Raw genomic sequence first — 17,145 nt, 5'->3', positions numbered from 1 at the left:
CAGTTGTAAGTATGACCAGTTTTTTTTTGTTGTTGTTGTTGTTTTTGGGTTTTTTTTTTTCCTTTCTTTTTGGTCCTGCATATGAGTCATAGAATTATAGGATCAGTGGGGCTGGAAAAGACGTCTCAGATCATCTAGTCCAACCATCCATCTACCACTAGTGTTGCCCTTTAAACCACATTCCTTAGTAACGCATCTACCCTTGAACATCTCGAGGGAAGGTGACTCCACCACCTCCCTGGGCACCCCATTCCAGTGCTTCACCACTCATTCTGAGAAGTTTTTCCTAATATCCTATCTGAAACTCCCCTGGTGCTTCTTGAGGACGTTCCCTCTCATCCTATTGCTGCTCCCTGGTAGAAGAGGTCAACCTCCACCTCGCCACAGCCTCCTTTTAGGCAGTTGTAGAGATAGAGAAGGTGTCCCCTGAGCGTCCTCTTCTCCAAACTGAGCAGACTCACTTCCTTCAGTCACTCCTCCTAAGACTTGTGCTCCAGACCCATCACCAGTTTTGCTGTCCTTTTATGGACACACTCCAGGGCCTCAGTGTCTTTCTTGTAGTGAGGAATCCAAAACCGAGCACAGTACTGAAGGTGTGGCCTTGTGAGAGCTGTGTACTGGGGGGATGATCACCTCTCTGCTCCTGCTGGCTACACTATTTCTGGTGAAAGCCAAGATGCCATTGGCCTTCTTGACCTGGGCACACTGCTGGTTCATGTTCAGCAGAGACCATGACAGCAAAAGGACCTGTGCAGGGGAGGGTCATATGGGGGATAGGAAAAGGTTCTCCACCAGAGGGTAGAAGGAATGGAACAAGCTTCCCCAGGCAGTGGGCACAGTCCCAATCTGCTGGGGTTCAAGGAGTGTTTGGATAATGCTCAGAAATATAGTTTGGTTTTCAGATAGTGATGTTTGAAGCCAGGAGTTGGACTTGGTCCTTATGGGTCTCTTTCCAAGTTGGGATATTCTATGATTCTATGATTGCCTTCATTTTACTTGAGGGACAAAGGCGTCAGTAACATTATGCAAGTGAATAGCAGAAACTGGAACCAATTATGCCAATTGCTCCCTCAAGGGGTCTGAATCATAGCAGTGTATTTCACAGAAATATTTTTAAATGGTGCTTAAGAAAGTAGATGATAGTCTCATATGCATTATGAGCAAGTTCTGTAAGCTACCAGACCCAACAGCATGTAATTTTAGTGAAGCTTACTTTTTGAAGTATGTAATCCAGCAGGGAGAGTGAATGAATTATTTAAAAACTAATAGTCATAATTACGAAGAACTAAATTAGCATTAAAATTTCTAATTCAAATGTACATGCTTGTGAGGACTGGAAAAATGTCCAAGGATAGAGCAAAGGAGTCTAAGGAGTAATTTTCTACATTGTTCACAGTAGAAAGGCTAATATATCAGTTGACATTTACTACAATATTTTTAATGAAATCATGAAAGATATTTGTGTAAAAATCAACAGCTCTGGAGGAAGAGCTATTTGCCTATCTTGAATACAATAAAAACAGCAGTTGAAGTTTGTCTACTTATGTTAGCCTAATCCCTGTTTTTCAGGAAAAACCCCTTGGGAAAAAAAGACTAGTTTGAGATGAGCAATAGTGCCTTTGGGAGTGGGAGATTTCTTGTGAAGTTCAGATACATCCCTCAATAACTCAGCTAGAAATACCGACTCATTTCACAGCTAGGGATTAAATAATGGAATTATTTTAAACCATTAGTCCGCTTTGCCTAAGGATTAGGCTCTTGTCATCAAAAGGGTTAAAGATGACAGAGCCAATTTTAAATCCCTTTCAACTATTCAGTTTAGGTATCTCAGGTCTTTCAGCAGTCAATATTATGAGTTATGCTTTTGTTCTCCCACCTGCCTCTCCCTGGCTCATGTGTTTCAAAAAAGAGGATGCAGTAAGAGAAATATCAGCTCAGATTGTCTCATAAAATGCCATTTGTAGAATATAATCATACTTCTAAAGACAATTAGCAGCATTTGACTTTGCATTTAACTATATAGTACTTATGAAGTCAAAACCTTTTACAAGTTTACATCTTTGCAGGTATATATAAAGTATAATTTCTTTCTTCTTTTCTTAAGCTTACTATTCATTTCTCTTATGACATTTTTAATAAAGTTCAGTTTTCCTTAATGCCTCAAGCTATTATTGTTATGAAGCCAGCAGATAGTAATAACAGAATTGTTCAGGCTTCGCATATTCCAGAAAGAACATAAAAAAATCCAGTTCCCTTGCACAGCCAAGAAATGAGCTTCAAAAGTTTCGTCTTGCAGCAGTGACAAACTGTGTCTTCTTATAAACAGCAGGAAGAGACTGCTCAGAACTAATATATCTTTTATTTCAGTAAAAAAAAATAATAATAACATAGTAACCAGCAGTTAAATTGTGCTGTCATTTAAAATGATTTGAATTTGGAGTTGCTTGGTTGATTTGGGGATGTTGATAGCGCTACACATTTTCATAATGTGAATTAGTAGAATTTGATTCTGAAGATTTATCTGTGTCTGATATATTATTTCTGTTTTGACATTTGTGCTTCTTATCCTTGCTACTGGTGCTGCTAAAGTTTTAGAAGCCTATCCTTGTGTAATTTGCCTTGTGGGAATAGCAAACAAAATACTGTGGCTGTATCACATTAATGTGGTTATGCAATGGCATATTTATAGCCAGACAGCTCTTGTGATATTTCTTTCAATATCTGGAAGGAAATAAAAAATAACATCCCTAGGTTAGGCCTGTTCTTTTAAAATTCTAGCAAAGGAAGGCCATTATTCTTTCTAGAGTCTCAAAAATGAACTTGTTGAAATGTTTTCATGAAACATATTCACCAGTGCACAAAACCTGTAATATAACTGGCAAGCAGGGCTGAAGTCAAGTACTTTTTTGTCCCTAGCCTATGTTTTTGTGTATTTATTCAGGCACAAAACATACCATTTTGGTTTTGGTCAATGGGTTTCAACAACATAATCTAACAGATTAGGGATGAGTTACTGGAGTAAGTCCTCCAACAAACAAGCCCTCAGACTGAGTTTAACTGGGTGCCTCAACACCACTTCATTTCAATCTTCATTAGCACCCAGCTCCCTTGCCCCATGAGTCCTATAAAAAACCTGACTTCTTCAGAACTTGATGGCAGTTAGCCAGCTTTAATACCATGGCTTTTTCGCTTTCAAAATCAGGTCAGGTCTGCTACTAGCCATTATCCAATAAAGTTTATCTGGGAGGAAGCTGTGTTGTGAAATAAATCTGACATTCAGGAACTGTTTCAGTTTTTACTGTCAAATGACTTCTTCTTGACTGAAACAGAGAAGTCATCTCTGCTTCAGAATTTTGGGTGACTGAAGCAGGTCTAACCAGGTCTGCCTGCTTCAGTGAGGTGAGGGAGCCAGGTGAACTACAATTGACAAGACAAGAACCTCCCAGTTTTTGCCATTCAATATGAGGAAATAATTCTTAAGCTGAAAATTATTGTATTACCAAGTAGGATAAAAGAAGAAATTAAGTTTCTTAGGTGTTGGGTTTTTATTTCCTTGGCACTTAAGCTTCTGTAAATTCCAGAAAGGTTAATGAGTGAAGACAGCTGTCAGCTTGTTTCCCAAAAAGTAGGAGAAAAAAAAAGTCTGCTTAATAGTTTCCAAAGTTTGTTACTGTTGGCTTCTGAAAAAAAAATAAATTAAAAAAACAGAGACAACTGAGCTATATGGAAAAAAATCATTGAATCCATGGAAGCCTTTGAAGAAATATTTATGGCCAAGTCAATCTGCTGTAGATAGATACATGCAGCCCCAACTGAGTGGCAGGCTGAGCAGCCACATGACTGAAAAAAAGTTTTGTCAACGTCTGTTTGTCACACTGAGTAATCTAAAAGAGGGCAGAGGGCAGTCTCAGCAGCCATTATAAATCTTTAACCAAAGATGTAGTCACTCTAAAGAGCACTTACATAATCACTTAAGCCCAAGTCTTCAGTGTCATACAGATCACTTAAAAACATCATGCAAACAAATGTTTGTATTACAAATTTGCCATACAAAATAAAGAGAATGATGAAAATATGCTCTATTTATTGCATTTATTTGCCTGCCTTGAATTTTTTTAATCTTTCTGTAGTTTTGCATGCTGGCTTACACAGCTCACTATAATTCTCATGAAAGGTTCACCAACAATCCCGCTATGGATCTTTGCAAATAGTAAGTAAGCAAACCTTTTATTTCATTTATTTAGAATGGAATTCAGTGATGCTTCCACTCTAGTGAATTCATTCTTATGTACTTCCTTTCATAAATCACAGATACAACTGCTAGATACAATGCTGCAGTAATAGTTGTACCAATAGCAAATAAGCAATTGAAGAATGAGATATTGCCTTCTCCAGACTCAATATTCTCATTCTTACATCCAGAATTCATTGTCTCTTTTGGCCATAGAGATGGACAAGGGCCCATAAGCAACAATTCTCATATCCTGTTTGCAGCTGGGGACTCATGTTAGAAGCATGTACTCTTCAAGCTTTTGTTCCAATTAATGGAAGTGTAAGTAGTCATTTTCTGTTATCCTGTTTCTACAACTCATCAGATTATTTTAGCATGACAATTTGTTCCTGTAATATATTTTTTTTCAATCTCCTAATCACTGTGGCCTTTTTTTAGAGCTTTACTGTAGTTTTCAATCAAAATTAATTGCAAAGCCAGGTATTTTAACAGAAATCTGAATACATATGCTATACAATGTGTTGTAGATAAACATAGATAGATAGGTTGGTGGGCAAATAGATAGGTAGTTAGATAGATAGACAGACAGACAAATTTATCTATTAGATGTATTCTCACAGAAAGGGCATTGAGTTATCCTGACTGTATGTGTACTTCCCAGTCCATTCCTATTTATTTGCATTATTAAGTAAGCCTTCATTAATTCTTCCTTAATGAAATCTCCTATTGGTCATTGTCTTGCTGATAGGACTACAGTAGCTATTAATCTTTTTTCAAGATGGCGGTGCAACCTTTGCTTTCTTTACGCACTCCGGAATTTCTCCAGTACTTGAAAACTGCCTGAGAATTAATATTAACAGTTTGCAATGCTCTTTGCTGGCTCTTCTAAAACTCTTGGATGTGACTAATCTGGACATGCTGATTTAAGTATATCTAAATTTAGAACCTGCAGATAACTAAATCTTCTCTGTTCTCCCTTTACTATAAGCCAAAAATTGTTTTTAATACTGTTATTAAAGATCTGGTTTTGTTGCTCTGTTCTCTCTCCTGGTGTTTTATTGTTTCATGTCTGTTTGATATCCTGCAGATGGGATGAGCTCTGGGTTTCTGAACTTCTTTTAAAACAAAGCTACAAATTTCTTTTCAGGTTACCTTTTACTTGCATAACCCTTCAAATAAATGTCTGTCAGTGGCAAATCTTGAATTATAAGCAGTTCAGTCCTGTTTATAACTTTTTGCAGGAAAGAGTTGCTTTTGTTTTTTTTTCACCTATTTATCTATACCATTTCTAAGAGTAACTTCCAGTATGCTTTTTCAATCCTTTGCATGACAGTACTTCTAGAATTTTATCTGCATTATCCAAAAAAGTCTTTTACTTTGCTACCTCTATGAAATGTCAGCTCAGGAATTTTTCCAGATTAAAAATTAAAACTTAGAATATAATTACTTATATACACATATTTACATTTAAAAAGAAGAAAAGCTTTTGATTAGTAGGGTTGTTTATCCCAAAGTCTGTATTTCTATATAGTGATAAATGTACTCTTGACACTATGCACCAATTTTCTTTTTCAAAAAGGTTTATAAATATTTCAGTGTTTGGATAAAATATATAAATGCATTTCTGTTTTATAGTAGAGGAAACAGTGCAAAGATCAGCTATATACATGGCTGTACATCCATAAAATATAAAATAGTGGTGATGCATGCTGAATTAATCAGTGAAATATTAGCTGTTGTTATAAGCAGTGTGTTGAACAGATCAAAGGAAGAGATAAAGATCCCATTCCTCCTCAAATTAGCTGGGCTGTGCTGTGGCTCATGTGGCAATGGGCACAAGTCTGCTCCCTGCTCCCACCATAGCTACCTCTATCTTCTCTGTAAGCAAATGCAAAACAGTGTGGTGGGCTGATTAAGGAATGAGAGGCCATTTTCAATATAAATTCTTAACCACTGTAAACACAGCTCAATTCTGAGTCTTTTGAAGACAAAACAGTTGCTAAGCTAACTAAGGATTGTGCACATGCTGCAGCTCACAATCAGAGCATCTCACTGATGTCACAATAATACAATAAAGTCCTGTGTGTGTTTACAAAGTAAAGCCTTGGGTTGTCAGGAATGCTGGCCTTGTGTTTTATTTCTTATCCTTATTTTACTCAGATTTGGATCCACAGAAGGACTAATGGATATTTTTTAACCCATTGTGCGTTTCATATTTGCTGCACGTATCATCTGCATCACTAAAGCGTTGTGTCAACAAAGAATCCATGGCATAATTAGTACAGGCTATGGAAACAGAATAAATGCATGCTGAAATGACAAAATAATGGCTTTTTAACTTCAGATATTGGAAATATGGAATTGTCTCAGATGTCTTAAGTGGGAAATTAGGGTATAAAAAGAAGCAGGATCAGTCCTGATGTGAACGGTCCTGGACATCTTACATTATTGAAAAGAGGCATAGAAAAGGGTTGGGAATAACTTGTGGAAACAAAGTTATTTAAAACAGTTGTGTTAAAAGTAAATGAAGGCTCATGCTGGCTCTAGAAAGGAGCCCTGTGGTGTGTGTTCATTCATTCCAAACAGACCATCCTTACTTCTTTTGGTCTGCATGTGTCTCATGTCTTAGATTATTCTCTTTCTTGTGGAGCCCACCATATTCAGAGCAGTATGTTTGCATGCTGAAGCTCTTTAAAATGCACACCATGTGTGCCTGAAATGTCTTTGTTTATCAGATCCGCTCACAGGTCAGACACTATTCAAAAGAGCAGAACAGCATTAGGAGAAGAGCGTCAACTCACTCTGTCATGAAACTGAATTCCTCACAGGCCAGGAGTTAGAAGCAAAATAGATAAAAATGATTAATTTTCAAATTAATCATTTAATTGATAGAGCTAGATTACATCTGAATAGAGTAAATGTATTTTTTAAACTTTACTGTGAACACAGGCTACATTCACACATTCCCTGCCAGTGACTTCTGAGGTGGCTGAAGAAGTCACCATCTCCCACTTACCCACAGCAGCCTGTTGCTGCCTCTCTGATCTGCCTCTGGAGCTGCTCTCAGAAATGCCTCTACTCATTTCAGCCAGAATAAACTGGATTCTGATGAACAGTTGAAATGTCCTAAGCAAACCTTGGCTACAGATTTGTCTTTGTGGTTCTGTGTGAGAACGGACAACCTTGGGCTACAAAACCATGCCAGCAGAAGCCTTCTGCATTATGTAGCAGTTTTACTGGGGTTTTGCACATATGACATCAATATGCTCCTCCATTCACACCTACACAGAAATCAGGTGTGTCCTAAACATCTGGGCTGGGTAGGTAGATAGGATCAATTCTTTCATCTCGCTGTGACATCATTTCATTAATATAATATGACCCTCCCTGAAAAATAGACGAGGCAGTATGTCTTACAGAAAACAAATCCCTGTCCTATCATTTCTACAGGTGTGATGTTGAGAAATGGTTGAGCAAAATACAAAATTATCCTGGATTAATTATGGAGTAATGTAAACAAATATCAGAAATACTGAGAAGGAAGAAACCAACTCTAACCAACTTGGCAGCTAGAACTAGTGACATATATTATCTTTATGATTTGAGATTAGCTTTCAGATTACTGGTTTATATCAAAGTAAACCTTGCTGTGACTGAAACGTCTTCCTATTGACCAACAGAAATGAAGAAATATAAATTATATCAATCCCAATCAGCTGTCAAATCTTAACTTCCAATCATTACAGCCACTACTACATAAAACAAGTAGTGCAAAGCTTAAATAAGTAAATAAATATATAATTTATATAATTTATATAATGCCTAAACAAGTAAATAAGCCGAGAGAAAAACACGCTCTTTCATTATTCTGAAGTTTTCCAACATAAATTCAGAAGATAAATGATAAGAAAGGTCTGCTTTTGAGAGCAAACAGAACCAGTCCAACATCATGAGATTTTTAACATACAGTAAGGTATGGACTTGAAATCAATATAATTGTTTCAGTTTGACCCCGCATAAGGAAACTCTCACTTCATGATGCATAAGCCTTTTTGCCCATTTTATCTTTTGTAGCTTGTGCACTACCTGTACTTCGAAACAAAAGATCACCTTTTATTTGATTAAAAGCTCTTGCACCAAAATGATTTTACATAGGACAGGATAACTTGTAGAATCTTTTTTTTTTTTTGTGTGTGTGTGAATAAGCCCTAGCAATGGATTAGATGTGAATCAGTAGATTGTTGCTGTGACCCTTATTTCTGAGCACTTATAAATCAATATATTCTCCTGTGGCTTCATCAAACCTTAGAAAAATACATCTGTATGCAAATCCATGAAAAGTCATATGGCAATACAACCCTTAGGATTGCAGAAGTTATGCAGTTCCTTGGGGCTGCAGAAATGTCTGACAACTTTTGTATTGGAAGCTCCAGGCCACTTTCAGTAGAGACATTTAAAATTACGAAGTTTAGAAAGCAACATATTCTACTGATGTGTATAACATATATGATTTTTTCAGTCATTGCTGAATTCTTAGTAATACTGCCTAGGGGATAAAATAGGAGATATTCTGGTCTACAAAATGCCATTATCTGCCATGGGCCAAGGCAGGAATTAGTTGCTTAATCCCAGTGTGCCATGTGGCCATAACAGCAGTGGTCACGCTAGAAGGTAGCAGGCTTGTGACTGACTCATTGCTATTTCAGCCAACACTAGCTGGCTCCCAGCTGAACCAAAGCAGCAGAATGAATTAAGCTGTAGGCTCCTGTTACAGGTTGATGTGAGTTATATCTATCATAGAACTGTAATGAGAAATCACATTATAGCAACTTTATTGTTCTAACAATCTATTAGTGTGAGGCTACTATAAATAGCATTAAAAGAGTTAACAGAAATGGGGCTTTTTCAGTTATGAAGCAATAAAGTTTTTGGATGAGGTACTGTATGTCAAATTTGCTGCTGTCTCCCTAACACAGAACACAAGAGCACTTGAATGCTGAATTATTTTATTTGAAGTGAGATAAGCAACTTTTCAAGCCACACAATAAAGAAAATAAAAAATTATGTATATTAGCCACTTAGGAGAAGATATTCAACCAAATTATTTCTGACAACATATTTTTTTCTTTCCCTGGAAACCAAAGGAGTTTTCAAAAGAGCCTGTTTCAACAAATTTCACTGACAAAGACTTGCCCCCTTTATTAGCGTGTATGATACGCAGCCAGACAACAACTTTCCTACGAGACTGTAGGATCATGGTCATGCAAGGATGTGCCCACAGGATAATAAACTGGTCAATATATTGTTTCAGCCTGCTAAGGCTTCAGTATGCGGTCAGCATTAAAACCAGCAACAGGATTTGGCTCTTAGATCTGCAGCAAATTACCACTACATAGCAGGAATAATTGGTAATATATACATATAATATGAATATGCAGTACATTTTATCAATGCTTCTAATTCTTTTAATATATTATATTACATATATATCCACTGACAGGGGATATAATCCCTCTATTTTACAGTGATGTATGTTCAACAAGAATAAATGCAGAGAAAATCCCTTGGCCCTTTTAGTGCACAGTGAAATAACACCAGTGCAGACCAGTTCCTCAGTAGATGTATAGTAACTCTAAAAACTCTACAGAAAATATGCACGACGTGGTTTTAGACACTTAGAAATTAACCAAATGTTGTCAGTTTTTTTCAGAAGGAACAAGAGCCATATCCCTGAAATTACCTTCTGCCAAATTTCAGAGTCCTCGTCCAAAATAAATGCCGCCGGTGCTTTAATTTCTCATCTGAAATATTTGTAATGGGTTAAACAGACTGCATTTCTCAATGATTCCTTCCCACAAATTCAGTGAAGAAAAAAATATGCCTGAAGTAGAAATGTGTGCTATTAGGGGTAAAATAAGACTGGTAAAGGTATAAGCAACTGAAAGAAAAGCATTACAAGGAGATGCTTAACAACAGATTTGACATACATTACAATATACTACATCTTCCATTTAAAGCAGCATCTTGATCTCTTTTGTAGTTAGAGTAGACTGAATGAATGTAGCCATTATTTCCTTGTTTATAAATAAATATAATTTGTTATCAGATCTCTTCCAATGATGTAAATCCTATATAAGTTCCACCTTATACCCCAAAGAAATTTTAAGAAATATGAACACGTCAGATATAGGGTGAAGGGTCAGACAGTTTCGTTATTTAATGAGGAGTTATGGCAAGCCTAATTAATCCACTCTGTACTCCAAATTCTTTTAAATAATGTTAGAAGCATTTTTAGTATTGTATGTATATATATTTATTACATGACAGTGTTTAAAAGTCCCCAACCGTGCAAGAAGTACACTGGTCAGATAAATACTGTGGAATTATTATGGTTATGCTCAAATAAATTGAAACCTTCATAGCTAATGTTGACACCAAAGTGTTGAGCATAGCAGGAACCTGCCATTAGTAATTTACATATTTGCTTCTAATTGTGCCTCTGCATCATAAAGATAGTTCATATTTGCATTTGCTGCCCTCTGAACCAAGTCATTTTCCAGTGGCACATATTCACTTTCACTGGAGGTAACTTTCACTAGTGATAATTAAAGGACAGTTTTTACTGCATTATGCTTCAGGAAACAGTAAGAGGTTGCAGAGATTGATTAATAGCTAAACTAGGTTTGAGACATATAATCAACCTCATAGGTACAAAAGATTGTTCCTGTTACATAATGAAACATAACAAGAAAAAAAATACTTATTCTGAACAGTGTTTACTTGTTACATTCCATTGGAATGCAGTAAATGGCCTGATTTATTTTTAAATGCTCCCAGCAGAGAATAGCCTCAGTCTATGTGTAATGACTTTTTATCCTCATTATCTACACAGTCTGTGTTTGGACTATGACTAGGACAATATCAAGGAGGATATCAGTGTTATCTTAGTGTGGAAATGATTTTCCAGTAGACAAGTGCATCCAAGGGTTGCTCTGCATCCATTCCCATTACTTTTGGCTTCAATGGCTATTGAAGATACCCTTTTCAAACACCACTGAACCCTGCAGACTCAATATTACTTCCAGTTGAAGCTTTACTGTTTCACTGGGACCTGGAACAGATCCAATGGCTGTAATGTGTTTTTACTTACTGAAAAAGTGCTATTATACTGTGACTTATTTTGCCATCCAACTATTGTGTGGAGAAATACTATCACTGCAGAATTGCTGTCAAATGTTTGTTTTTGTTGGGAAAATAACACTCTTTCTGCACTAGCATGATGTTATCATTTAATTATTTTTTCTTTTCTGCTTTGTGATGGAAAGCTGCAATTCAATGAAGTATATATTTAAATGCAAAAGAGGCATACCAATTAATCAGTACAGAACGTGAATGCTTTTAATCTGCATCAGAAAACCCATAGGCCTTAGAAAAACACCAGTCTTTTCAATAGAAAGTATATAAAAGTAATTCTTGTCCATGCTCAAATTTCCTCAAATACTACGCAATTGTGCAATTAAACTGCCTTTGCACCAATACATTCTTTTAAGGCTTTGCATTATGCTAAGAACCTTTTGAAGAGTCTTTGATTTCTTTTCTGTGGTATAAAAATGGACATCAAGTAAATATTTTAAATGGATACAAAAATCAGGAATTCATACAGACTGATCAAATGTTAGCTCTGAGACAATGAGAACTGAAACACAGATGTTTACTGCATTCTGTGTTTTACCCATCCAATTAACATCCAGAAAATTAGCAATGAAGACAGGAAATAAATTAGGCTGAAGGTTGCAATTAGATATAGCCATGACAGTGAACTAATCAATTTTGAGTGCATACGATGATAACTAGCTGATGGCATTGCAATGGTCAACTCTCCATCACCTAGGATCATGCAAGACTAGGAAACGACAACAATAGAAAAACCTGGATGCTGTTGGCATTAGGAATGTTCCAGGGTACACCAAACAGAGACACGTGGAATGGCCACAAGTTGCGCCGGGGAAGATTTAGATTAGACCTGAGGAAGCATTTCTTTTCTGAAAGAGTGGTCAGGCACTGGAATGGCCTGCCTAGGGAGGTGGTTGAGGCACCATCCCTAGCGCTGTTCAAGAAGCGTTTAGATGAGGTGCTAAAGGACTTAATTTAGTAGTTGGGTAGAGATAGTGATAGGAGGATGGTTGGACTAGATGATCTTATAGGTCCTTTCCAACCTTATGAACTTATGAACTTCTGTATATAGTCAGTATCTCTTGAAATAGCTAATTCGCTCTGTTTCACCGCTAGCCTGAGGTCATGCAGTGTTACATGAGTTTGCAAAGCCATCTTAGGCTCTACATCTCAAGGAAGCAGTTATACTCCTGATCACTCTGTAAAAAATATCTGAGCAAATAGGCTCCACCAAACCTGGAGTGGCTCTCCAGGTTTATGCATTCATTACACTACATAATATTTTCATTTGTGTTATTATAATAGCTGTTATCAAGTGTTGCAAAACAGAACAGAAAAGGTACTAATGGTGTTTTGAGACTTCAAAACATTTCTCAAGACCTTGAGTTGCATTATTTTTCCACAAGGGATGATCACACCAAACTGCTATGGGAGTCGAAGACACTGCTGACATGAAGCATCAATCTCCCAGTGCCTGCTTTCAAGTCAGAGATGTGGTTTACTTTCCTCTGCAAGTCTACATTCCCTTATATATCACTGCTAATTGCCAGAGTATTACTTTTTCTGGGCACAGTCTCTCTCTGGTTTCAGTGAGAAGCTTTACGCAGAGTGAGAAACCTTTCTCAGGGAGTTTTATCGGCTATGTACATATCAAAGAAAAGCTTCCTCTTTAAAGTGTTGTCATCCTTCAACAGCTATTCCTTCAGCAAATTCCAGCCTGCCAACAAACGTCTGGGCCAACCCTGCATGGGTCCATTCGGAAAGCTATCACCCAGTGCTTACCCTTGCAATTGCATTGGTACTTTTTGTATTGAGACTAACCACCCACAAAGCCATTAAATAAAAGAAGGCCAAAAAAGATTTGTGAGTAAAAAGGATCACAGCCAGATATCCACCTACTGCTTTATGTGGTTGCTTTGTGGCCAGCCCCTCCTCAGAGTGGTTTTATAACCAAACAGTTTAGCTTTATTTGTTACTGGTACAAGAATCATCTTGTCACTCGTCACACTGTATCTATATTATCTGGTTTGGGTCTAGGAAGAAAGAAATGGGTTCTGCGTGGTATGGCAGTGTCACAGCAGTCTGGATCGTTCACTTTTCCCATGGTTTTAGGGCATTGCATGCCCTCTTATCCTTGGCATACTGCATTTTGGGGGATTAAGAAGAAAAGCCTACCCTGATATGGGCAGCTTGGCATAATGACAGTGTTGGGGGCTTATATAAGGAGCTGAAAACAAGACATGGGACAAATTCGTTGGTGCAGTGAAAATGGAAAGGCGAAGTCAGGTGGCAATCTAATGCCTGGAGGCTGCACTGGGAAAGATGAAAGAATGAAAACCAAAGTGAAAGAGGCCATAGAAACAGGGGATCCAGCAGAGTATGGGAGGGGAAGAGCTGAGATGACATATTGAGAAAAGGGTTATGGGGATGAAAGCAGAGGAAGGATCATTGGCATCAGAGCACTGCTGATAAGCAATGATAAGCATGAAGTAGGGATGCAGATGAGAACACTTTATAAAAAATGAGGTTGAGGAAGAAGACAAAATCCTGCAAGTGAAAATATAAGTCATGTCAAAATTCAGTGGAACTATTTATTTTTGTGCTGCTCTTATCTTGTGCATTCTCAAAGCAGCAATTTTGAATCTTATTAATTCTGTGCTCTCCAGCGGCTCAGGCTGCCTAGCAATGCCTGGCTGGCGCTCCACTGCACATGTCTCATGGCTGCCTAGCAACTGGCAGGAGGGTGCCAGGGGCCTTGGACCAAGCTTGGGAGTGCAGCCCTACCCCAAGCACCCAGAACCCCCAAATGGGCAGGAGGGAGCCATGCTGCTTGTTATGGCTCTGATAGAAATCTTTATAATGCTGTTCGTAAAAAAGCACATGTGGAAATGCTCACAAGAGTGCAGAGAGTCTGACAAATGCCACCAGGAAGTGGGAGCAGCCCCATTTTTCTCCACGATATTCAGACAACCCTTGGAACTGAAATATCAGTATGGTTAATTATTAGGCTCTGGTGGGCTAGATCCAAAGGGCAGGAAGGCAAACCAGTGTAGCTATGCAGCTTATTGGGTGCTTACTTCTAATTTGGTATAGGAAAGACCAAAAATAACAAAATACCTTTTGGTCGCAGTAAAAAAAATTGTGTTACATATTCATGCAAGATTGTCCCAGAACAGCTGAATCCAGAACTAGTACACCTACTGTTGATACTACTGTAATCGACAAAAATCTTCTTACAGGAACATGAGGCTTGGCATCTGGTGGAAGAGCTGATGTGACTGATCTGAACAGACCTCGTGGCCTCTGTGCTTCCAGCTGCCCCTTCAAATCTCTCAGCTCCCTTTCCACTGTCAAAAGTGCTTGTGCAGCTAAACAGCTGAATCAGGAATTGATCCAGCAAACAGATCAACAAAAAATAAATGGTTATTTTCCAGCCGACACTATTGTAAAGTGGGTACTGTTCTCAACAGAAAAACAAAGGCACGTACCTAGCAAATGGAACAGAGAGCTGCAGAGCTACACAAATTACAGTGCAGAAGAAGTTCCTTTGATGCTACTACTTTGATGCTATTCTGAATGGGTGTGTTTATAGTTACTTTTTTTTTCTTTGTCAAAAATGGGCTACATCTCAGAAATGCCCCTGGAAATGAGCCAGTCCCACTGAGGGGGGAGCAAATCTCAAACAGCTGAGATATTGAGAGATGTGTAAGTGCATTTTACTTATAACGGGATTTCATTTAGGTGGTCATTTGGGTGGAGCTTGCAGAGCATCATTGCATTCCTTTCTTTATCAGCCAGACTCCTTAGCCAGGAAAACATAAGTTTCACCCCCAGCTTTGCTTACAGACTTGCATGTAGCTTAATTTAGTTAACATTTCTTTCCAATAAATGGTTTACTGTCTGGGGCAATGGACAAGTGTAATAATTAAAACACAACGAAAAATAAGACCATTTCTAGGGGACAACCCAGTGAATGGAGTTCAGACATACATTAGTTTCTTCAGAAAGGGTCAGCTCAAGTCCAAAGTTTTATTGGCTCTGGATCAGCGTTGGTTCTGCTGGATTCAGCAAATAGCCTAGCCACCCAAATGGCCCCATGCTTTTAGATGCTTGGAAATCACTTCTGGTATGCACCACACATCTTCATGGACCCAGCCTGTGTCTGTTGTATCTGAGTCAACAAACACTCCGAGAATCTCAGACACGAGGAACACAGTGCTAAGACCTTCGGGTCACCCTGCAGGGACTTCGAAAGCAAGAAGGACCATCAGGGGCAATAGCAATTAAGGCTGCTGACCTGAAAAGCTGAGCCCGACTGCACAAAGATTCCCAGTGCCTGCATCAGGTCCACCCCCCACCGGGCTAACCCCGCCTGTGCCAGGGAGGACCTGTGTCGCAGGAGGTGGCACGAGGTGGCGCTCTCTGATGGAGTCTACAAAGAGCGCAGCTGGAGGCACACCGTGGTTTGGTTTGCTCAACGGTTTGGGGTGGAGATGCGTTTGAGCCCCCTCCAGCCTCTGTTCAACTGTTTGAGGTGGGCGCGTTGCCTGGCAGCCAGCGCTTCCCTGCTCAGCTGCTGCTCCGTGTGTGCTTGCAGGGCTTGGCTGTCTGCTGAAGTGAAGCAGAATGTGCTTAACAAAACACACACTGCTGAGTTTTCTATACCGAAAAAAAGGCAACGCACAATGTCCTGTGTGTCTGCCATTTCTTGTTTCAGGGGCAGCAATAACATTTTAAGAAGAGCTGACAACACTTGTGCTAATTGAGGATGTTAACAACTCCAGTGAAGTCAGTGTGTGATCTGTAGGCAATTAGGGGCTCATCCAAGCCAATGGGTGCTCAGCAATTTGAAACCTGACTGAATAGAGAAATCAAATTTGTCTTTGTATCATGATCACTGGAGAAGTTGATGCCCAGAATGGTTTCTGATCAGACTTACCCTAGGAACTATTTAAAGCTTGTCTATATCTCAATGCTGTTGCGGATCAAATTAAATTATTTTACATTAAAAGGGCACTTGGAACCAAAAATAAAATATTTTTATTGGAAATTACATGCTGTCCAAAAGAGAGTTATTTAAACTGCTTTGGAAACAATTTTACTAAGCTGCCAAATGAATTAGCCATCTGAAGATAGCAGTACAGATTAATCCCTGTCACATAGCAAGTGCTGTGAGTACACCAGCTTCCCCCTCCACTGCCCTAGAGGGAACTCAAACATCTAAGCACCTTTCTGTTCCCAGACAGGGAGCTGCAAGGCCCCTCCCAGACCTAGTGGTCTTCCTTGGGCCCTCTGCCATTCACCCTCAGTTCCATAGCTCCAAATGAGCTGCTGTACTCTGCTGACCTTGGAGGGAGGCAGAAGTGGCTCTCCTCCCTCCACCCTCACTTGGAGAAACCATCAGCGTGGCCCAGACCAGGGCAGTTTCAGTGCTGAAAACATGAGATGGACTCCAGTGGTCATGTGAGGTATCATACAATTGTGGAGACAGATGAGGCTCTCTGCACTTAATGTATTTCAAACTATTTTTCTGAGATGTGTTGACATTTCACTTCTGTGGGACAACCAATAAAGCACATGGACTGACAGCAGTTGCTTTTGTGTGGACAAAACGCACAGCCAAGGGATGAGTAATAGTCCCTGGAAACAGCTTCTCCTCGTTACTCACTGGAAAGACAGGCTCAGCCATCCCCACATAGAAACCACCTGCTGTTATTGGTTTCTTGTCTGGTATGATCAAC

This window comes from Cyrtonyx montezumae, unplaced genomic scaffold (genome assembly GCF_038088225.1).
Source record: "Cyrtonyx montezumae isolate F1298 unplaced genomic scaffold, pur_monq_1.0 scaffold_14, whole genome shotgun sequence".
In the NCBI taxonomy this organism is placed as follows: domain Eukaryota; kingdom Metazoa; phylum Chordata; class Aves; order Galliformes; family Odontophoridae; genus Cyrtonyx; species Cyrtonyx montezumae.
This window is presented reverse-complemented; position numbering follows the sequence as displayed.